Below are 22,189 nucleotides of genomic sequence, written 5' to 3'. Positions count from 1 at the left end.
AATTTGGTACTGGGCTTACAAAGTTTCTGAGTTGTTGATGTCTCTCTACAATCAACTTTGAAACCTTCTGACATTTGCCCATGAGAGTAATTTCTTTGCTGTTGTGCACGATTGTTAGGCAGCACACTGAGAAGTGTTTTAATAAAGACATCACTTTAAAGTAAGCTACTACCATCTGTTCTGCCCTCTAATTACAAATACGAAAAAAAGGGAGAGAGAATAATTTGTAATTGCATCATAGAGACAGCAAGGAGAAAGAAGTGACATACAGGTATGCAAGTCTCCAAATATGGCCTGAATCGCTTATGTTGTTTTCATGTTTCATATACAAACGGAAGATGAAACTGTTCCCTTATGAGAGGAAAAGTTCTCTATGACAGTGATTTGTTTTCAGGATATCAGAAACTTAATCTGAAATGGCATGTCTGTAACAATATATAGCATTCTTTTGAATATATATATATTCTTCTCTTTTGATGTCAGTTACTTAGTCCTGGAGAAAGCCACTGTGTGTTTGAGATAAAATAAAGGATATGTTAAAAAAGATGATCTGGTAGGCAGTGGATTGAGACTCAGAAGAATTGAGTTCAATTCCAGTTTCCATTCATTTCAACCAAAATAAACAACAATAAGGTGTCTAATTCCAAGCGTAACTCTGGATTTGGTGTTCTGTGAGGCTTACACAGTACTTGCTTGTGCTTGTAAAACAGGAATAACATCCCCATATTGCATAGGAGTGTTGCCAGGATTCAGTTAATTTAGTGTTTGTGGGACATGAAGGTTTTTGCCTGACAGGAAGCATATATGACGCACTGAGATATGAGGGCTTTGATTTGATTCCCTGCAGCCTTTTCTGCCATGCTTATGGCACCAGTATATGCTACCTTCTCTGTAATAGTTATACCTTTGCCACAAATATGGAGTAGGCTAACACTGAAAGATGCTCTGTAATCCCTCTCTGGCGGTGAAACCACATATCCTTGTTCCCAAAGGTGCTCCCAATGTGGTTCACACTGCTGCAGTGGAACCTGCAGAATCTCCTGTGGTTGTAATGTTAATTATAATCCTCAGCCATGGGAGGAGTGGCCAAGCAAGGAAACAACAGCTGCTTGAAGACACTTTCTTCACCCCAATTATCTCGGAGGCATGCGAGCTCTGAGCCTCTCTCTCTCAAGGCAGCTATGTTGCTGCTTCTAGTGGCAATTATGACTGCCTTAAGCTGTGGAAACACTGAAGCAAATTCCTGCAGGTTCTGCAATATGTTTATGTATTTACTTAATCAAATTATTAGAGGATTTATCTGAAAGCATCTGAGCACACTGCACAAACTGAGCAAGAACAAATTCCTATTTGATGCAGGAAAACAAACTCAAAAGCGTGTGGCAAAAAGGAAACTTGGATGATAGTTACCCTATCCTGCCTGTCAGGATCTGTTGGTATCTGATCAGTGTGGATGATCAAATCATTGTATATTCATGGACTTTGTCTTAAATATCCATCAGTGATTAAGTGGTATGAAACATGGTGTTCAAAGGGAGAAGAAGCAGGCATATAGCTCTTCCTTTTTTCCCCATTTCTCCAGTTTGAGCCTGAAGATTTGGGAATGTGTCTTGTTTCCTGGTTGCGAAGGGGTTCATTACATCTTTTTCTTCACCAAAATGTTGACAATGAGAAATGGAGCAGAATTGTTTCTCTCTTTCCCTCTTCCATTCCCCCCAAATAGTAAAAGTGAATGAGACTTACGTTGTTCCAAGACAGTACCATCCACCAGTGTGGCCAAAGTATTTGCCACACTGAGGACTCTACAAAAATCACCACTCTCTTTTTGAACAAAAGAAGGAATAAAACCCAGACCTGTTGTAACTAGCAATAATTTTCTGCAATCATATTATGCAAGGGCATTTTAGCCATGGTGAATGCTCTCACATGCTTGTTTCAGTTAATGTCTCAGGCTCAGAAGGGATTGCAAGCCTGGATTTAATTGTGTCTCTAAAACTAGTTGAATCCTTAGGCACTACAGGGATGCAAATTACTATTAAGTTTGAATCCCAGACATAAAGCTCAGAGGGCTGTCTGCTCTTTCGATGCATTTCTTTATATGTAACTTTTGCAGATAAAAGATGGTCTATAAAATCTTCTCAGCCAGCACACAAATCTATATCTTTCAGCTTTTCCTTTAAGTATGAAAAAACCAAACTCCAGCCCAATCTTCCCAAAATATACTTACCAGGAAGCACTGGAAAGCTACCAACATGCGTAAATATGATTTCAGTTTTTGGTGACTAAAAGGCCATCCTAGGACAGGGCTGCCCAGGAGACAGTGTGAGCCAGGCCAGGTGGCGTCCTCCCATGTTCTGTTCCTGCAGAACATGACAAAGATACTTGCATGGCTATGAACCTTCTTCCTCCTCTGTTAGATCACCACTGCTTGGAGAAAATCAGTGGACATGGTTTATTCTCAGAGGTTAGCATAAGTCTGAAGTACCACAGAAGGGATGAGGTTGGAAGGGACCTCTGGAGCACATCTAGTCCAACACCCCTATGTAGCTACACCAAGCTCTCTAGTTTTATATTCGGTGAAAGTGCTCAAAATTTTGGCAGGCATTGGGATTAAGGAAAAGGAGAGGAATGGTTTCATAGCACTACTGAGAGCCCTCTGCAAACAGATGTGCTCTAATTCTGCCTTGTAGCTCCCCTGAGACAATGTGCTGTCTCTCAGAAGGGAATGCTTAATCTGAATATTAATGTCATTTTGCAACAAAAGTTCTTGATTGAGCTGTATGAGAAATATTCCTTTACATAGCTGAGAAACCTTCTCAGACGTCTAATTCCCCCAAATGGAGATTACAAGGTCAACCTGCTTCAAATAGAAGACAAAGCTCGTATTGAAAATAAATGTAAATGATAAATGATCTTTCTGTTTCTGTGTTGTTATATTTTTCTGCATTCAGCAGACCATAGTGAAGAAATCACCTTGGATTTAGTTTCTGGTTCTCTGCAAATACAGAAATTAGTTTGTGAGACAAATACTTCCAAGAGTCTCTATTGTATAGATAGTGAGTCTCTATTGTACAGACAGTATATGTCTAATCTAAAATATTTTCCTACATCTGCATCTCTCTGATAAAAGAGGGAGAGACTTTTTATATCTTTCTGTGTAACAAAATACTTTGATGGTCAATAATGACACTAATACTATAAAACTACTTCAACAGTCCAGGTAGTAATATTAGCAGCTTTGTTAGTTCTGAGTGGTACATTAAATAGAATGGAAAAACACTTCTTAAAATGCTCAGTAATCATACTTTGGGGATGAATTGTTTGGATCTATAAATTATTTAAAAGAATTTCACTTCCACAGTTGACAGGACAGCATTATTATTATTATTACTGCTCTTTGCCAATATACTTGCAGAATCATAAGAATTATTTCCAATAAATTATTTCAAGATTGCTTTGTGCATTCTTGAGTTTGCTCAGAAAATACCTGGAATTTTGACGTGGCCTGTGGCAATAAAAATATGTCTATTCTTTTATTAAGGAATGAAACTTCTGTTTTTTTATTTTGATGCATATTGGTTGCTGAACATATCTTAGCACAGAAGAAAATATATTTCAAGGACAAAAGCTAAATAATCTTTATTTTTGTTGAATAAGCATAAATGTTAATACAATCAACACGTTTGCTTGTGGGTTGGGTATTCAAAATGAGATTATTAGTTTGAAAATTATTGCAGGGAAAAATGGCACCTTATTACTTAACAGAGCAGATCTATATGTGTATTCAAAGTCATAATATATTTGCACTAGGGAGAGAGAAATAACATTTCATTTATTATTTATTTTTCTATTAGCTCTGCGTACTAGCTCATTTTGTATAAACTAAGTTGTCTTCCAGTTCTCTGTGTAACAGCAAAATAATCCTTCAAATATCATCTACATTATGCCTTTGCTTTCTATGCCGCTTTAAGGCTGTGAGGAAACCAGGGATACTCCATATACAGTTTATATGAAACGTTTTTGCAAATACAAATTTCTGTGCCTTATGCAGTCATTTTTGATTCTTACATATATTATGTATGGGGGTTTGTATCATTCACTGTCATGAATTTGTGCTTGTTATCCTCATTATAGAACAGTCATAAATGTAAAAAGAAGATAGAATATGGAGAGAGGACAAAGGAAAATGGAGAAGGGAAGACAGAAAAACTTTAGATGTATGAAAGAGTATACTCTAGGGATGGGCATATTTGTAAGAATAGCAAAAATATTTTTCCTCAAATATTTCTGCAAATACTTAATGGAAAGTAATAGCAGCTGAAAAAATATTATTACAATTAAAATAAAGTAAAATTAGAAGCATTTTAGGAAAAAAATCCCAACTTTTTGAAAAGAAAAACCCTTTTCCTTCCCAACTCTACAACTGCTTGGCAAATAGAAGGTTGCTAATGTTTGTGTTTCAGCTTTTCTTAGTATTTTTCTAACCCTCAGAATTTGACACACATAATTGCTTACTAAATGTGGAAAGGCTGATGGGTTTAGTTCAGTTACTTCACCTGTAATGAGAAAAAAACCAGACTTTTGAAGCAAGGGGAGAACCCTAACTGATGGCTATTGCCCAGTCTGGCCAGCTGCATAGCACAGCCTCAACATTTCATCAAGGTCTGGGAGGGAATTAAATGTGGCAATCCTGCTCTCAGGTGCTCTGACACCTGAATTATTACCTTGAAAATGGTGGTCCCAATACTATTCCTGCTTCTCCTCTGCTTGTTCAGTTCGGGAAGAAAGGAATAATTTTGTTGTCAGATCCTGTTTCCTTTTTAATTTAGGGCTCTGCTCTCTCAAGAAAGATCCATGGTTATTAATCGCAGATGGAAGGAGGCATGCAGGCTTTGAACAGCGGGCGAAGCTCAGTATTTAGAGAACTTGCTCTGGGGAAAATCACCCAGGTCCCTCTCCCAGATTCCTAACTCTTCCTATGCATCTGTGAGCATCACCACAAATCAGGCCCTGGGGTACTTTAATGGGCCAATCCCTCTCTTTAGACAGTCAGCATTTTTTCATAAAGCCCAAGAAACTTTTTCTCAGAGTTGACATCTCAATATGATAATGAGAATGTCTTCTATTTCATCTGAGAAAGTCCAACAAGGAACTGAGACATCAAACAAACAGGAGAAGCTTTCATGTTTGGAAAGTTAACTGTTCTTCTAACACACATTTTCACTGTTTTTTTCCTAGGGAAAAAAAGAGGGTTAATTATAAGTGAAGCACTTTCCATTCTAAGATACAGGCTTAATCAAACAAAATCTTGGGACCTCTTAAAGTCTGATCTGCGGGGAACAAAAACCAAACACAACATAGGCCAATTGGCTATGGAGGAAAAGAGAGAAAATTTAACCATGCACAGAAGTTTGAATAGAGAGGTAAAAAAAAAAAGAAAAAAAGAAGTTGATGACAATTGAACATTCATATTGCCAGGGTGCTTCCAAAGCAGAATGCAGCTATTATTTGGGGTGGAAACAGTTTGTGAAGAGTTGACAGGCTGAATTGATTTAAGGGGCTCAGAACAAAACAATTATTTAGCAAAAGAAAAGTATAAAGATGGGTAAAGGTTTTCTTAAGTCTTGAACAAAAATCAACACAATCTCTTTCCTGAGGTGCTGTAAATGCTTTTTCTCAAACTAATTTTCAGTGTTGCAGGGAAGAGGGATACAGAGTCCTGTGTACAAACACTTCCATTATGTCCTTCGTTCCCATTTGAAGGCTGCGTGGTGGCAATCGCTCTGAGCCAGTGTTTATTTGGATCTTTCCTCCTAGGTGAGGAAGGAATGAACAGCGAACAGTGATGTTTCTATTACAGAAAACCATAGCAAAGTCATTCTGAGGAAAAAAAAATACTGCAGATTCATCCTGGGTCCTATTGGATCTGCCTTAAAAACCTGTGAAGAAATCCTCATTCAAATTCATGACTGCTTTACATAGCTTCAGTTGTGAAATTATACGTGTAGCCCGAACCTCCGCTGTCATTTAAAAAAAGATAGCTTGTGAGTATTGCGCTTGTGGAGATGTGCTAGAGAACATGAATCCTAAAGGTGCATAAACCAGGCGGGGGATATAAAAAGAATGTTAAATATATTTTATATCTTTCGAGATCTAACTGATGCTTTTCAAGTCCTCATGTCACATTTCATGAGGGCCTGATCCTGTTGTGTGCTTCAAACTTGCTGCAATGGGATCAGAGCAGAGCATGCCTCCACCTACATGACTGAGATCCAAGGGGATTTAGGCTGAGAAATTTCTGGATCCCTTCAGTGGTTTGGGACCACTCTCCTGTGGTCTGTAAAAGCTGCTGGTGTCCGTGGCTGTGCCAAGGGAGAAGATTTACCCAAGGGGGTAACTCTTGTGACCAAGGGAGGTCACAAACTGCAGCCATGAGAGGATTAAATTCCTCTGGGAACAGGAGTGTTCTGGACTTTAACTTTCAATTGGAGGACTTTGTGTCAGGTTGCTCCCTTTTTGGATCCACCCCAAGATCAAGCAAAATTTCCTTTTCGGGAGTCTTTGGATTCTGACTCCTGCCATTTTTGAATTCCCACTGTTCTTTCCCTCCATTTTATGTGTGGCCTAAGTAGATTGGGCATTTCTTCCACTTATTCCTATTTTTTTTGTTCTTTTATTTAGGAGAAAGGAATAGAATAATGAAAGCAGGTGACTTGTTTAGTGTGCTTAATTGCATAGCTGACATAGTGACTAAACCAAGAACACTTTTCAACGTGTGATTTATATTTGTTTATTTTTTTTTGCTAAGTTTGGCTGGTAACACTACATTTACCAATTCTTTACCAAAAAAAAGCCTTTTTTATATTCTGAAGCCTATCTTTAAGCCTCTTGAAATCACTGGAATAAAACCAGGAGTCAACATCCTCTCCCTTCCCACAGGGATGGATGCAGTGCCTCTGAGAGCAGGTCAGGATAAGCGTCTCCAGCTGGCTTAATGCTGCAGAGGATTTTTTGCCCTCTGTTAAGATTGGCAGCACATTTCAGCCTGGTTTATGTGAACAAGCCAGCAAGCGAGAAGCAATAGGGCATGGATCCTCTGAGGCTTCAAAACCAAGCTTTTCCCACTTAAATGTCTGTCGACTACTGTTTGTCAGCAGCATGGAAAGCCTTGACAGAAAGAAATTGAGTCTTTTCTGCTTGTTTAATACCTGCGTGGCAGCGGGCCGTGCACGGTGCCACACTCAGAAACGAAGCATGCCCGGGAAGAGCACGGCAAGGTGAGGCTGCTGCTTCGCAAGCATCCCACGCACGGACACTGCAGTGGGCTCAGGACACCCCTACTCCCTCTTTTAAAGACCCACCTCAGGGCAGAAGGATTTTCCCAATCTGTCCCAGGCAGTCTTTCCGTACCTTACCAACCAGTTCTGGCTCTTTTGGTGCTTTCCAGAGTGTATAATCATGCATATGGAGCCAGGGGCACGTGAGCTCTCCTAGGGCAGCCTCTAGCCCCGTTTATGAGTTTTTGTCTTCTGGCCCAGCACCAAGTCTGGCAGTGTGGGAAACACCAGCAAGGCTCTGGGGGATGAGGTGTGGGGTATTCCCATATGTGAGGGCAGTAGGGTTAGGGTTTTAAGAACAGGAGTCTGCAGTCCTTCCTTGCATCACTGACTTTTGAGGCGATTCTTTGGAAATCAAAGATGCTGTTTGTGTGACTAAGGTGTTTGGGAGGAAAAGGACCCTGACTCTGCTTGTCTATAGCTGTGCTGAAATCAGGAATAGCGTCTCTATCATAAAAATATAGATTATAGTCAAAAGGGTTACTCTAATGAAAATTAATATTTCATCTAGTTGTTTATAAGTCAAGTGCTGCAGATGACTCACCATGGGGTGAAGTTCGTAGCACAGGTATCACTGCCCGAGTAAACAATGCTATTAATTGTTTGCATTTAGTTCTGTTTGTTAATCTCTCTTGGACATGTTATTTGCAGTTGTCATCAAGATAAATTTGCACCCTGCCAAACTGCAAACAAGGACTGCTATCCCCACCAGTTTATTCATGCCAGCAGTTTCAATTAGCTGAAATACATCTGTCTTAGGAAGAGAAGTACCATACCTAACAAGTCATTTTTCCTCTGTGTCAAAATAGCAACATCACAATGAAGATCTGATCTCAATGACTGGAATAGAACTATGAATAATAGTATCTAATCAAGATATTAATTAAACATCTTAATGGGAACATGTTGCAAAGTTAAATTGGATTTTTTTCCCCTTTTTAAATTAGCACAGTCGATTAACAGGTGTTCTCCATATGTAATTATTTTCAGTGGAATGAAAAGCTGAGTTAAACATTACAGCTGTATAGGGGTAGATTACAGTCAGGCACTTTGAGAGGATGAAGGCAGAGAGGAGTGAAAATGTGGACTAGGATGCTCTGGCTAAGTTCCAGCTTGCTAATCACATCCTACTTAGTCAAAGCTGCCTGGTAGTTTCAATTAGTTGCTGTGTGTTCCTCATATTTCCTTGGAGGGCTGGGTACTTTGTAACATAAAATTGAAGAGCTGCTTCCCCGCCATGTGTGCCTGCCTTTAAGTCTCAAGTGACACAAATTTCAAATAACAGATCTATTTCAACTTCATTTTTGTGTGCAGGAAAGGCTTTTCACTTTATCTATCTCTCTGTATAGGTATACATGTAGGAACATACATATGTATGTTTTTCTTTAAAGGCTGCCTACAAACTGAGTCTTTCTGTGGGTAAAATAGTGCTTTTGCTTTTCTCATGGAACATCCCTAGATGAAAATTTGCCACATTATTTTTGATGAAAAATCTGGTTGTATATTTTCTAGCTTTCCAGTTGCACAACTGATTGCCTCACAGGCTAATTCAGCTCATCACCCACACTGATTTTGAATGTTTTGACAATGATGGTCTAGCATTGAGCTTCCACAGCAAGAAGACTTTAGAATCAGTCCCTTTTGATGGACTGGTGATGACAGGGATTAAAACAGGGATACCTGGATCTGAAAGCATGGGATAAAGGACAAAGCTGTGTTTGTCCAGACAAAAGCAGATTTTTTGATGTTTTGGTATTTGTCAAGTAGACTATTGAGCATCTGTGGTTACCCACATGTAGAGGTCATCCCATCATCATGGGATTTATGTTCCATAATGCTGAAGGGATGGATTTACTCTTCAAGTAAGACGGAAGGGGCACTTCAGAATTAACTCTATTTACCTTCTTGTAAAATGAATATTCAAAATTTAAGTGAACAAAATCTGTTTCATTCAAAATCCAAAGCCTGCCAAAATCAATGGAAGGCTTACCATGAACTTCAATGAGTTTTGATTATAAGTGAAAAGAATTCATTTTACAGGAAAAAAAACGTCTGAGCAGCCTTTACAAGTGAATAGGAAATCATAGGAACAGTTTACGTTTATACAGAACTCTTCCCCTGAGTATTTCGTTCTACTTTGAAAATGGACCCCTTGAACAAGCTTTAACTCTGTTTAAATATGCATATATATAGAAAGAGATTGTTTTATTTAAGAAGGTTTTTCTTTCCCCCCATCAAGTATAATTTCTTAATCATGCATTTTTTTCCCTTTTTCTGGTTTCTCAGTATTTTTCACCACCTCTAGCCAGACATTAGATTTCCTAAGACAGCCAGATCCCTGTCTTGACAGGTTATTAATTATCACAGCTGGAGGTGGGGTGTTGTGGCTGTTCCTTGCTGTTTGTCATTTGACAATAAAACTGGATGAAAACTAAGGCTTTGGAAGAAAATAGGAATAAACCCCAACATTTGTATACAGTGCACATTGGCTGAACAGCTGCTAGGTTGTTTTTCAGACCATCTCCGATGTCTCTTATTTTCTTTCTTGAACTTCTCTTTTCTGAACTCAGAGATCTTAAAACAGAGAATAATGTGATAGCAGACCAGTACAGAAGGTAGCAAATTGTTGCTGAAAATATCTTGCCTTACTTAAAGATATTTCCAGAAATCTGCAGAGTGAGGTTGAAGTAGGGTGGTGATGAGAGGATACATTCAAAACAAACAGAAGAGCCCTTCCAACAACAAGGCCGTTTACCAGCAATCACTGGGGGATCCTAAATTCCCTACATCTAACTGTTGTCTGAAATCACTCATTTGGGGGGTGATTCGTCTGGTTTGGGGTGATGACTCGGTCATTGATTTCATGAATGCTTGCAGTGGTGAGTGTGACTGGCTGGGTAAGGTGGGTGTTTGCGGAAGGATGTTGTTTGAGTTGCCAGGAAGGTTTCTGCGAGCATCTACGCCACTTGCACACTAAGGTGAAGCAAAAGCATGCATGACCCACGAGGAAATTCAGCCCAGGGAAGGACAGTTCTGGTATCGGGGCCAGGATGTGCAAAAGCAGCCAAGGTGCAACACTAGAAGCACAGAGCCTACAGAAATTGTCCTTTCCTTCGCTTCTGAGACACCTCGGGACTGATGTCGAACAGGTGCATAGAGAAGGAGTTGGAGGAGTTTGTGCAGCCCATGGCAGGACAAAGCATCTCCTGAGAAAGAGTAATTCATATTTGTGTGAAGCTTATCTTTTTTCCCCGATATTCCTCAGGTTTAGCTGCTGTTGTAAGGGTCTGAAGAGCAGACAATATCCAGGAGAGGGCAATGCTGTACTCACACATCAGCTGGATCAGGTTGGAAAGCCAGGACCGTTGTGGAAATACTGTGTGATGAGAAATTGTTCTTCTCATGTAATCAGTTCACTTAATTAGCGACAGATTCTTCTGCCACATTTATATTAATTTTATTTTTGTATCTGGTCAGTCTCTATCATGGAAGTCACTAGATGTCATCAAGGTAAATTGTGACAGCAACACTGCCTTGCAGTTTCGTTTTTCTTCCTAGCTGGAATGAGATCTGGGAGGAAGAAAAGCAAGGGATGGTCATCCTAAGCTGGAATTTAATAATAGTGCTAAAAAGGGAAAACTTTATCACCTGACGAACACTTTGCAATGTTTCCTGAAAGTGAACAAACCCTGTCTCTTTTCCCCTTTCTCCAGAAGTTCTGCTGTGCCCAGATCCCTCAGCCTGGATATCCATCACCTGTAACTCACTTGCACACTGTGCCAGGCTTCTTCATTCATTTCATCCCAAAAGACCCAGCAGCCTTGGCTACACTCAAATGTAGCTAAATCAATTGAGATCAGATCCTTTCATTGCTTTGCAGCATGGTACCAAGGCCTTAAATCGTGGAAGGAGGTAGGGAGTGAGCTGATAACAAAGCTCCTAAAATATGGAAGAGACAGACTGTTTGAACTAACGGGAGCCAGACGGTGAACTACAGTGATCCCTACTGGACATAACAAATGCATAGCTCATCCTGGCCTCCATCTGGGAAAAAAGGGAGAATGACAGACGCACTTCGGCTCCCAGGGAAAGACGTATGAGAATCTGTGAACTGAAGTGCCCCTGGAGCCACAAGAAGTGTCTGGCACTCCATGCTGGCAAAGAGGGTGTTTTATGCCCAGCGAGCTGAAAGACTGGGACATCAGCCTGTGTCTGTATAAAGGTTTCTGGCAGTACGTGCCATTTATCTCTTCTGTACTTTTTTTCAGAAACAGCTACTTCTTTCCTGTCTGAGTTTCTCTTGCCAAGTGTGCAGTCCTACAGTTGCTCCTCCTCTGAAATGGACGCTTGCATGTTCGGCTCCTGCCTCCCACCTCACTGCAGCTCAGTCTGCATCCCAGAGGTGCCCACCACACAACAGCCTCTCTCCTGCTCCCAAACCGGTCGCAGCTGTGAGCATCACCACCATTGCTCTGGGCATGCACATCTGCTGCATGATTGTCACTCATCCTACTCCATGAAGCTTAAATTTCAGGGTTCAACTAACTTGAAAGGGCTGGAGAAGGTAAATTGCCCTTGTGCAGCATTTTAATGGCTCTCCTTGGTGCTACCGAACGCCAAAATTCATCCCCCTCTTGCATAGCTGTGTCTCACATCAGAGACATATTTCCTTGAGGAATAACCACAGGGAAGAAAAGGAGCAGTGACCGAAGGCCAAGTTCAAAGCAAACAGGGTGTGATTCTTCACACAAGGTTAAGTTAAGATAAGGTTAAGTTGTGAAAATGCTTGATGAAGGATATTGTGGAAATCATTCATTTATCTGGCTTTGGAGGAAAATGACAAATTCTTGAAAAAGAATCTCTATCTCTTTCACCCCTGCAAATACTGTATTTTAGGAAAAAACACAGCTTGGGAGGTGGTGCTCTGAGCAGTCTCCATTTACCGGCCTTTGAAAGTCTACTATTATATGGGCAAAAAAAAAATCAAAAAGTTTCCAACTAGATGAGTTTTGGTCTTTACGTCACCCAAACCTCTTAGTGCTAGTCAGTTGTGTTGCATATTAACATCAACATTCAAAGAAAACTTGTTTGCAAATTTGTCTTGAGGACAACCTACAGAAGATGTTCAATAAATGACTTTTTTTCAATTCACGTCCTCCCTGCAGACATTTTAGAGTCACAACAAGCCTGAAGCCATGCTGCTTGAATAATGATCTCAGACTTTGCAAACTAAGCAGGGTCAGGACTGGCACATATTTGACTTGGAGCAACCTCCAAGACAAATCCAACAACCCTCAGGAGGTGACCTGAGAATTTCAGGGCTGAACCAATGTCACAGGATGATGGGTGTTACCGATCTGCTGCTTTTTTACAGAACTTCTCCCTTAGGTAATGCACTTACCCACATATGAGAATATTCAATGATGTATTTGTAATTGGGACTCACTCCACCTAATGGGAAAGCTTTCAGACTGATCTTTGGTTATTAGTCAGAAAGATCCCATCAAACCCAGCAAGGGGACCAGATTATTTAAATGTTAATGTGGGGAGAGGTGAACATAAAGGAACTATTCACAGCCAATACATTCTATTTGCTTGACATCTGCTGCAGGGTCTGAAGTGAAATTATACCCAAACATATCTAGAGTGCAAATAGCTGGGATAGAAAATGGCAAAGTATTTCTTACGCCAGTGACAGACCTTTCAAAGGAAAGGACTTACTGGGGGCCTTATCATCATTCTGGTTTATGCTTTCTGAGAGAGACAGTCACTTGGGGATTGCTGAATTGTTGCTGTTTTAAAAACTTCAAGAGAAGGAAAGCTGAAATCTGAGCGGTCATCATCTGATTACATTAACTGATTACATCAGTTCCTCCTGAAATAAGTGTATATAATAATGCCTTTTCCTTATGGAGCCTACGCTGATAATAGTCTTGCTGTTAAAATGCTATATTGTGCAAGGGAAGAAGCAGACGCTTTCTGCTGGGTGGTATACTTTTTGTCAGTGAAATTTCTGTAAAGATTATGGGCTCTTTAATATGTTATATCCAGGAGGCTCTGTCCCTAGTTTGAATATTTGCCCTTTGGATCCAAGTACAGACAGATGTTTCTGCAGTGGGGAATAAAAATCCCTCCCCCCCACCTTACTGCTTTATTGAACTGGTTGTCTTGGAGGGAAACACGTCGCTGCCAGCCTCCCATTTACCACGAGCAAAGGTCAGTCAGTACCCTACCAGTTTCCATTCTCCTTCCATAATTGATTCTCACATTGAAAGAAACATTTTTTTATTACTCTCTGCCAGTGTGTGTTCACCACGTAGCTCATGTCATGGATTTATTTTCTCTTCTAGCTTGCTGGCATGTCCACTTCTTAGTTCATCATCTGCTTCTTTCTACAAGGAAAGGTTTCCTAAATGTGCGCGCGTGTGTGTGTATAAAAGGGATGCAGTCTTTGGTTTAACAGTCATTCTTTCCCGCTAGCCCCACAATTTCAGCTGCTTAAGTCTCAAAAGTATGCTGCAGTTGGGTTAATATGAAAGAAATAAAGTAAACTAACTTGGTTTGTATTGCAAGTTTTGGAGATAGATAGTTTATTGAGCAGAAACATATTTCAGTCGCTTGCATTTACTATTCCATATTGCCTTGTATGAATAAAATATGCTTGTGAAAATTCCCTCAGAAAGGACTAATCTGGGGAAAGTGATTGAAATTTTGTTACTCTGTTAGTGTTGCAAAGTTGAAAAGCTGTCTTCAGCCAGGAATCAACATTTTGTCATAAAAAATAGATTTTCTTTAAGAAGACAGCAAGATTTTCTGGGACAATGTTAATGAAAATGTTGCTTATGTGTAAGAGGAAAATCTAGTAGTGTATTATATGAGAAATAACATGTATTCACATAATTAAAACCTGGGGACCATATTCTCAGCGCACACCGCACAATGCATGATCTAATACACACCAAATTTTCATGCAGCCCCACTGAGCTTGCACACCAAGTCAAGGTAGCTACATATGCTGTAAGAATAGGTGCAGAGTCAAATTAGACTTAAAAATGTCTTTGCATAAAGCTGGACTATCTTGCTCATCAACAAAAATATGTCCCTTGCAGCTCTGGTTTCTGTGCACTGAAGCAAACTGTTGCAGTGCCGACTTTCCTGTGCTCAGTGCCCACCCTGCCTCCCAGTCTCCACTGGCAGAGGCAGCCGGAGTGAACATGTGCCCAACACATTTTGAAAGCTTCATTTTGGCATGTTAATGTAAGCCCAGCTTCAAGGGCGGCTTAAGCTAATATGCTATCTCCTGAATTCGGTGTCCAACCCTAAGCACACATTGCTTTACAATGTCCAGTAGCTGGGGTGATAACCAGTGACAAAAAGCAGAGGGGAATAACACCTTACACTCCCAAGTTAGATTTGAAAAGCCTTTAGTCTTTCTGAGCCTGTCTTCCACCTGTTAAAGGAGTTAGGAAGATAAATGTCTAAAGGCTTTCGCAGTGTGCCATATTAAGGATCACAAATGTAACAAAACCAGACTGATTAGGTGAAATGAAAATCCAAGCCAGCCTGGTTCTCAGCATTGAAAATCAGTAGGAAAATCTGGGTCTGTTACATTTTTCCTGGTTGCCCTTCTACAGCTAATGTACCAAATATACAAGTTAGTTAATGCATCAGTAATTTACTCCGCCATTCCCAGTGCTGAAACCCCTTGCTGACATGTTGATGACACTCTACTCAGTTGGAAAGTCTCATTAAGTGCACAGCAGTTTATAACACTGGCTAAATTCAGACACAATCCACTGCGAAGCAGAGAAGTCTGACCAATACAGAAAGCCAGGTTTTCTGTGAGTGAGACATTCAAAAAAATGAAAAAAAGGATTAGAAAATGAAAAAAAAAAAAGTAAAAAAGACCAGTTAAATATATATTATGTATGTGTATGAATGTGTATATAGGTACATATATGTATGTATGTGTATATATGTATATATGTAAGAGGAACAAAACTGGAGTGGTGTGATTGTCAAATTGAGTGATAGCAAATCCCTTGGCTTTTGCTTTAATAAAGATTAAACAGCACAATGGTTTTCCAGAAAGTCCTCTCTTGTTTGGCAAACTTGTAAACCACAAAATAATAGTTTTGAGCCGTAGCCAAATCCTTTCTCTGCTGCGTTCACTGAGATCCCTTTATCTGAATCAGTGCATAACATTACCATGCGTGTTTATGGTAACAGCTCCACAACTCCTTTTGGCTGAAAAATTAGTGAAACTGCCCATGTTTTTGATTAGTTGATGAGTAATTAAATATCATCTAATATCCAGTTGCTTCAGACAGACTGCTCATTAGGACTGAATTATAGAGCTGAGAGATAGAATTTTCTTTTCTTAGCTATGACTGAGCTGACATTTTACTGTTGGCCATTTTTATTTTCCTACTGTCTTTGCCTGTATTGTTTGTTTTGTTTATTTGGTGGGCAGATACAACAGCTGCAGTTTTGCATTGGATTTAACACAGTTTAAATCCAAGCTATTCTTGAAAAGGGTGCTGCTGCTTCTCCTTTCATCCTAGGCTATTCGTTCCCCCATCTTCTTTTTGCCAGACCTAATGCTGGTGTAAGTCTCCGATGAGTTAGATCAGGGAGCTGCTCTGGCTGAAAACTAACTTAAAATAAAAATCTGTACTCTCCAGAGTCCTGATCCCTGATTGGACTAAGGAAAGGCCAGGAATTCACAATCGGGTGCCGTGAAATGATCTTCTTCAGCAGCTCTGCTGATTTAGATTAGGTTTCACAGTTATTTTAAGCCATACTATCACTTACTGGAAAAATATGCTGTGTGTAGCACAGGTTTATGCCAGTCTTGAATACACTGTCATAACATAAACAGGAAAGATGAAATATTCTCTGCTGCACAGGGCATAGTTTTGAATCATAGAATCATAGAATCATTAAGGTTGGAAAAGACCTCTAAGATCATCGAGTCCAACCATCAACTTAACACCACCATGCCCACTAAACCATGTCCCTAAGCGCCTCATCTACACGTCTCTTAAATACTTCCAGGGATGATGACTCAACCACTTCCCTGGGCAGCCTGTTCCAAGGCCTGACCACTCTTTCAGGAAAGAAATTTCTCCTAATGTCCAAAAAGAAGAGTCCTTCTGCATCCAAAATGCATATTGGTACAGAAATGACTCACTTTGGTACTCTCAATATAAAGATGCTCAGTGTTAGACATAGTTTTAATGGGAACCAGTGCTCAGAAATACTTTATTAACACAGCAAGTTGCCCAAGCTGGAGATAGCACTGGTCCTTCCCTGAATATCTTGGTTCTGCATAATTAAATTTCACCTTTCAATTTTGCAAATCCTCCAGAGATGAGCAAAATTATTTGTTATTAAATCTTACTAAATTAATTAGGTTATTTTGATGGACTAAATTTGGTTCATTTCAGAAGCAGCACTCCAGTTTCTGCAAAGTCACATCATCCTTCTGAGGACATAATATCATCTTTGATAACATACTTTCCTTTCATGCAGATTTTTCTAGCCTAAATCCAGAGCTAAGGGAAAAGCAGTTTTTTGTTCAGAAGTGAAGTTTTTTAGTTTTTTTTTTTTTAGCATAAAACATTTCTAATTCTTGTATTTTGCTTTGTGTAAGCAAGCTGGAATGAATGATTGACAACATAATAATTTGATCATAGTTATTATAGAACAATAAAGATTTTGCCTTCTTTTTAGTTTTCCATCTGTAAAGTGAAGATACAGTTTCTGTTTCAGAGTTATGAAGATTTGTTGGTTAAGGCTTGGACTGCATTTTGTCTGTGCTAAGTACCATATAATTATTTAATGTCCCAGTTACACATGGTTGACACTGTGTCACATCCTTGGAGTATTGCTCACTTTTTCTTTTTTTTTTTTTAAAGACACTGAAAATCTGGATGATACACTTGTTCTGAGTGTAGTGCATCAAACATCAAAGCACAAATGTCGTTTTTTTTTAATAATATTAAGAATATTCCAGTGCATGCATTTTTTAATTTGTTTGCTCCTAATACACAATATGTTTCTATCATTTTATACAAAACTGACAAAAGCTTGAGATTACTTCTTTGTAATCTCAAGAAGACTCTTGGATGTTTGTTCTTCTTTCTATGGCCTAGATTGTGACTTTGTGTTATTGCGAAATTCACCTTTAGAGGATAGAGCTATTTATATGATTAAATTTCAGGTGTGCTCAAAACCACAATTACAGTGGTGAGAAGTCTAGCAAAAGCTCATCACTTATTAATTGGAAACTAGTTTTAGTATGTGCACCCGAGCACAAAAAATAGCAAAACTGAGACATTGAAAGTTCTTGTAGGAGAAAGTCTGTCTGCTTTTTATAACAATTTGATGGCTTCAGGCCACAACACTCCACACTCTCTGGTTGTAGCAACCACTCGCAATGAACACTGTCGTTTTGAGTGGGTTACATTTATTTGACTTCACTTGCTGGGGTCTTTAAGCAGAATAGGCACCAGCTCAACATCAAATAGCCCAGTCGCCAGTGGATGGAGAGCAAAGGGAGGAAGAGCATGACTCTGTGGTCTAGAAATTGTGAATTTACTTCACATTAGGTTTTGTTGGATTTATAAAAGAGATATAAACACAAACAACTAAAAAAATGCCTGTGTGATTCAGTTGCCTTCGATATCCCCACCTACATGTTGTGCTCTGACTGTTGCACTACAGAGTCATGTTCTTCCTTCAGTACACTGCCGCTTTGATCTCATAAGTCCTGTTGAATTTGTCCCTGGGTGTTAGGTGTCTTTATGTCCTTCCCTCAGAGCACTGTGGTGGGACACCCTCCAGGTGAAGGGGGCCTGACTTCTTGCTGTGGTATATGGTTTTATGGTAAAGTTGATGTACTTCAGGGGTACCCCAGTCTCTGTCCTTGGAAGGTCTTAAATGTCACTCTGTGCAGGAGGGTCTGATGGGGTTCACTTGGAGATGCCCAAAGGGTAGCCTTGCACATGTTCCCTTTGCTTTCCTTGCACACAGAGTGCACCGCACGCAAACAGCCTGTATGGTCATGGCTTGTTAAAAACCTGCCCCGGGAATTTTTGGATCAAAAATACAAATGTCTAATGAGATCAGATGCTGCCAAACTAGATTGTTAATTAGTAGTTATATTACAGCGTAAAACTTAGAAACAAATAAATCTTTCAAGTCCAGTTTCAGGTGCCCAAGTTTTTTTATTATTAGACCCGGTCTATGTTATTTGAAGAGATCTGCCTCCTTCAGCAGTCCAGTTGTGGTTGTGTCTGCATTATCATGGCTTTCTGTAGTCAGTCCTTGGAGTTCCTATCTTCAAAACTAAATCACAGTTGACTGTCTGAAATACAGCCTGCAGACATTGATTCAATAGGTCGCTAAAAGACATGCTTAAAGCATGAGTCTTAAGATGTGAGACATAATTGTCATGTATTTAGCTAGATGCTTTGGAATAAAGAGTCTCGGTTTCATGAAGGGCAGACTTCACCACCCACCATTTAGGGAAATCTCCACTTGGTTGAGAGCTACCCCACACTTCACTTTCACATCCTACATCCCCAAAAACCAACACTCCAAAGTTTTAACTCCCCCACTATAAACCCACATATTTCCAAATCAGGGCTATCACTGCATTTTTCATACCTTTTTCACTCTTCTGTGTTACACCTTCACCTCTCCAAGACATATCTCTACCTACCCTTGCGTCTATCTTTTTTTATCCGCTTGGAAGGTATGATTGCTTCTGGATGTATTCAGTCTTATGTCTGTGATCTCATCCAGCTTCCCAATTCTCTGCAGCCCACCCTGAAGGGCTGCCCAACTTTCTAGTCAGTCGGTCACTGGCTCGACAGAGTTCCTTTGCAAGATGCTGCAAGAGACAAAAGCTTTTGCCTCCTGTGGGAGTGAGTTACCAGAGATCGGCTGCCATGCAGTGTCTTGTTCCTGCTTGAGGCAGTGACACTCAGCTCCTAACTTTTCACTTCATTTTCATACATATTGCTGTCCAAAATTAATGCCTTTCACATTTCAGCACGCTAAAATATGCAGTTAGAAAATCAGCACATTTGATAAGCAAGCAGATCATGAACTGTTCATGAGCCACTTCTGGGCCATGACTATTAAACTCAATAAAGAGAAGCTACAGAAAAATTGCCTATAGTATCTAAATATGAAAGCTTTGAGAAAGGTATTAATGTTTTCTTTATCTCTTGAAGACACAAAGGGATGTCTTTGTCTCTCCTGAAATTCTACCACGGGTACAGGAGAGCCAAATATGTCCATAAAAACAAAATTACACAAAAGAAAATTAAACTAATAAAAAGAGAGAAAGAGAGATTACAATAACAATAAAAAACAATAGGCAAAAGAGAAAACAACTCTCCCTCCTTATTGTTATGCATCCAGAATCAGTGTCTTACTCATTTGTTAAACTTTTATGGCACTGGGAGTCTCAAATACTAATTTTCTTCAGCATGAAAGTGCCCTTTTTAACAGGATGAATGTGATGCTCCCAGTGCAGGCAAGAGCCGGCATCTGGGGGATGCTAATGTTATGTTCTAATCTGTTGGAGGTTTGTGGACAAGACACCTTTACCTTATTGTTTCTCCTACCCTTTTTCTGCCCTAACCTGCTGATCCTGCAAGAACATCTGGTCAAAAACCAGAAATCTGTTGAAACCAGCTGTAATAGAATATTGATGTTGCCGTGTTACAATTTTCATTGGCAGTAAGGCTAAAAAAATCACTTTCACAGAAGGTAAAATATTTTGCATCAAAAATGAAATGGTGTCCATGTGGAAATGAGGTTTGCATACCTCACAGGAAGGGCAGTGGGGTGGTGTTCTGTCACGGCTGTCATGAGCCACCAAGACTTCACTTCCAAGTGGACATCATGGTGGGGACGTCCCTTGCATCCTGCTAAGTGAGGGTCTGATGAATCATAGGAGGGGTTATCCTAGGGAAAAGGAGAGAAAGAGGCAGTGCAGCAGCATTATTTATTTTCAATAATGGGAATTCCTGTTGGAAAAAGAATGTCCTTCATCCTTCTGTGAAAAATGGAGAATAAAAGTTTTACAAGTGACAAATTGAAAAACCTCTGTACAGTGATGAAAGGCTTTGTTTCAAGGTCTTCCTATGGGTAAGTATACAGCTGAGCTAAATATGACTGGAATTTTGGCACACATAATAGAAATAATTAGCTATACTGGTTTGTTTGCAGAGGTTTTCATTACTTGCTGAGCTTTATTTAGTGCCACTGTGCGTATACTAACAACACACACAGCTCTCCAGGACTTTGAAAAAGTAGGCCATTTAAACAGGCAAACATCACAGGGTAACCTTAACTATTGGTAAGAAGATGGACCAGAAATTATGTTCATGGCCATACTTGCAAGACTCTGATGATGATAATAATAATAATAATAAAAGAAGATATCATGCCATTGACAAATAGAAACAATTTTATATCTAATAGGATTTAAGTAATAAAGGCTGAAGGGCTGCAACAGCTGCAAAGAGATTAGATACGTTATGTTTTCTCAGTGTAATAAAACTTGTCAAATAAAGCTGAATAAAATCTTCTTATCTGTGTCTCTGGCTTATTTTTCCTGCAGCCTCTTTCCTTTCAGCTGATTACAGGAATCACCATTTCTCTAGAATGGTTACACACACGACAGTTCAATTAGAGTCAAGTTAGTGAAAGTTATTGCTGGATTTGCTTTTGCTTGCGTCTTTTTTTTTAAAGCAAAGGACATCTGCAGCATTTGGAAAGTATGAAGCAGATCAAAAAACCCACTCCGCCAATCTGTCGCCAATCTCTGCTGATATTTACCAGACAACTGGGCTGGACTGTGTATATCACTGTAGTACCATTAAATTTAGCACCGGTTTACACCAGATCTGGATCTGATTTAAAAATAAAACACATCAAAATAACAAGACAGCCTTCCCCAATCGCGCTTGATGCTGCCTTGGCTACTCCAACCCGTTCCTCTGCAAGGTCTTCCTTTTCTCACATGTCTGCTCCCACCTCTGGGCACTGTCTGGAGTCCTTCTCCATTCTTTCTGCTCCTCCTGCCTCAGTTTCTCCCTATCTATAAAAGAAAGCATTGTCTTTCTAGGGCTGGTGTGCTAATGTTTGTTGAGAGCTTTAGGATACGCAGATGGTATTTGTGTTCAAAAGTGTGAGTTGTTATTATCACTGTTAATAAGATGTGACAGGCTGACATTTTGCTAACCTTTCCATGAAATCCAAGGCCAAACCTTTGTCTGGGTTACAAACATGTTTGGATTTGCCATGTGGTCCGTCCTTCCGTCCAGGCCGTGTGCGTGTCTGATTTAAATTACATGAGCACCTAAAAGAGAGGTATCGTTTTAAATACTGAGTGCGAAGAGCGAATGATGATGCATGTCTGAGCAGCATTGCTGTTGCCTTCAGCACATATTTGAACAAAGTATATTACCTTCCAAAGCAAACCACTGAACCCAGTAAGAAAAGCCAAGGGATCTGTCCAAGCTGATGTAATACATAAGGACACAAACATCATCCATAAATCAATAGGCATTGATTTAGGTAAATGAGAGCTTTGCCCTTAGGTAAGAAAATTTTTACTTATTTATATGTATGTATTTAAAATGTTTCATGCAAGATTTCTGGGGACACATATCCAATATCAATTAAAATTGAAGTATGTTGTGTCCACAAACCCGTTATTTAAGCTTTTTTTTTCAAATTAAAGCTTTTCTCCTACATTTTTTTCTGCTTCAGATAGAAAGCTCAGGAGACCAATGCATGATGACAATATGATAACCAATTAGGGAAAA

This window comes from Calonectris borealis, chromosome 6, assembly GCF_964195595.1.
Source record: "Calonectris borealis chromosome 6, bCalBor7.hap1.2, whole genome shotgun sequence".
NCBI lineage: Eukaryota > Metazoa > Chordata > Aves > Procellariiformes > Procellariidae > Calonectris > Calonectris borealis.
Note: the sequence above shows the minus strand (reverse complement) of the source record.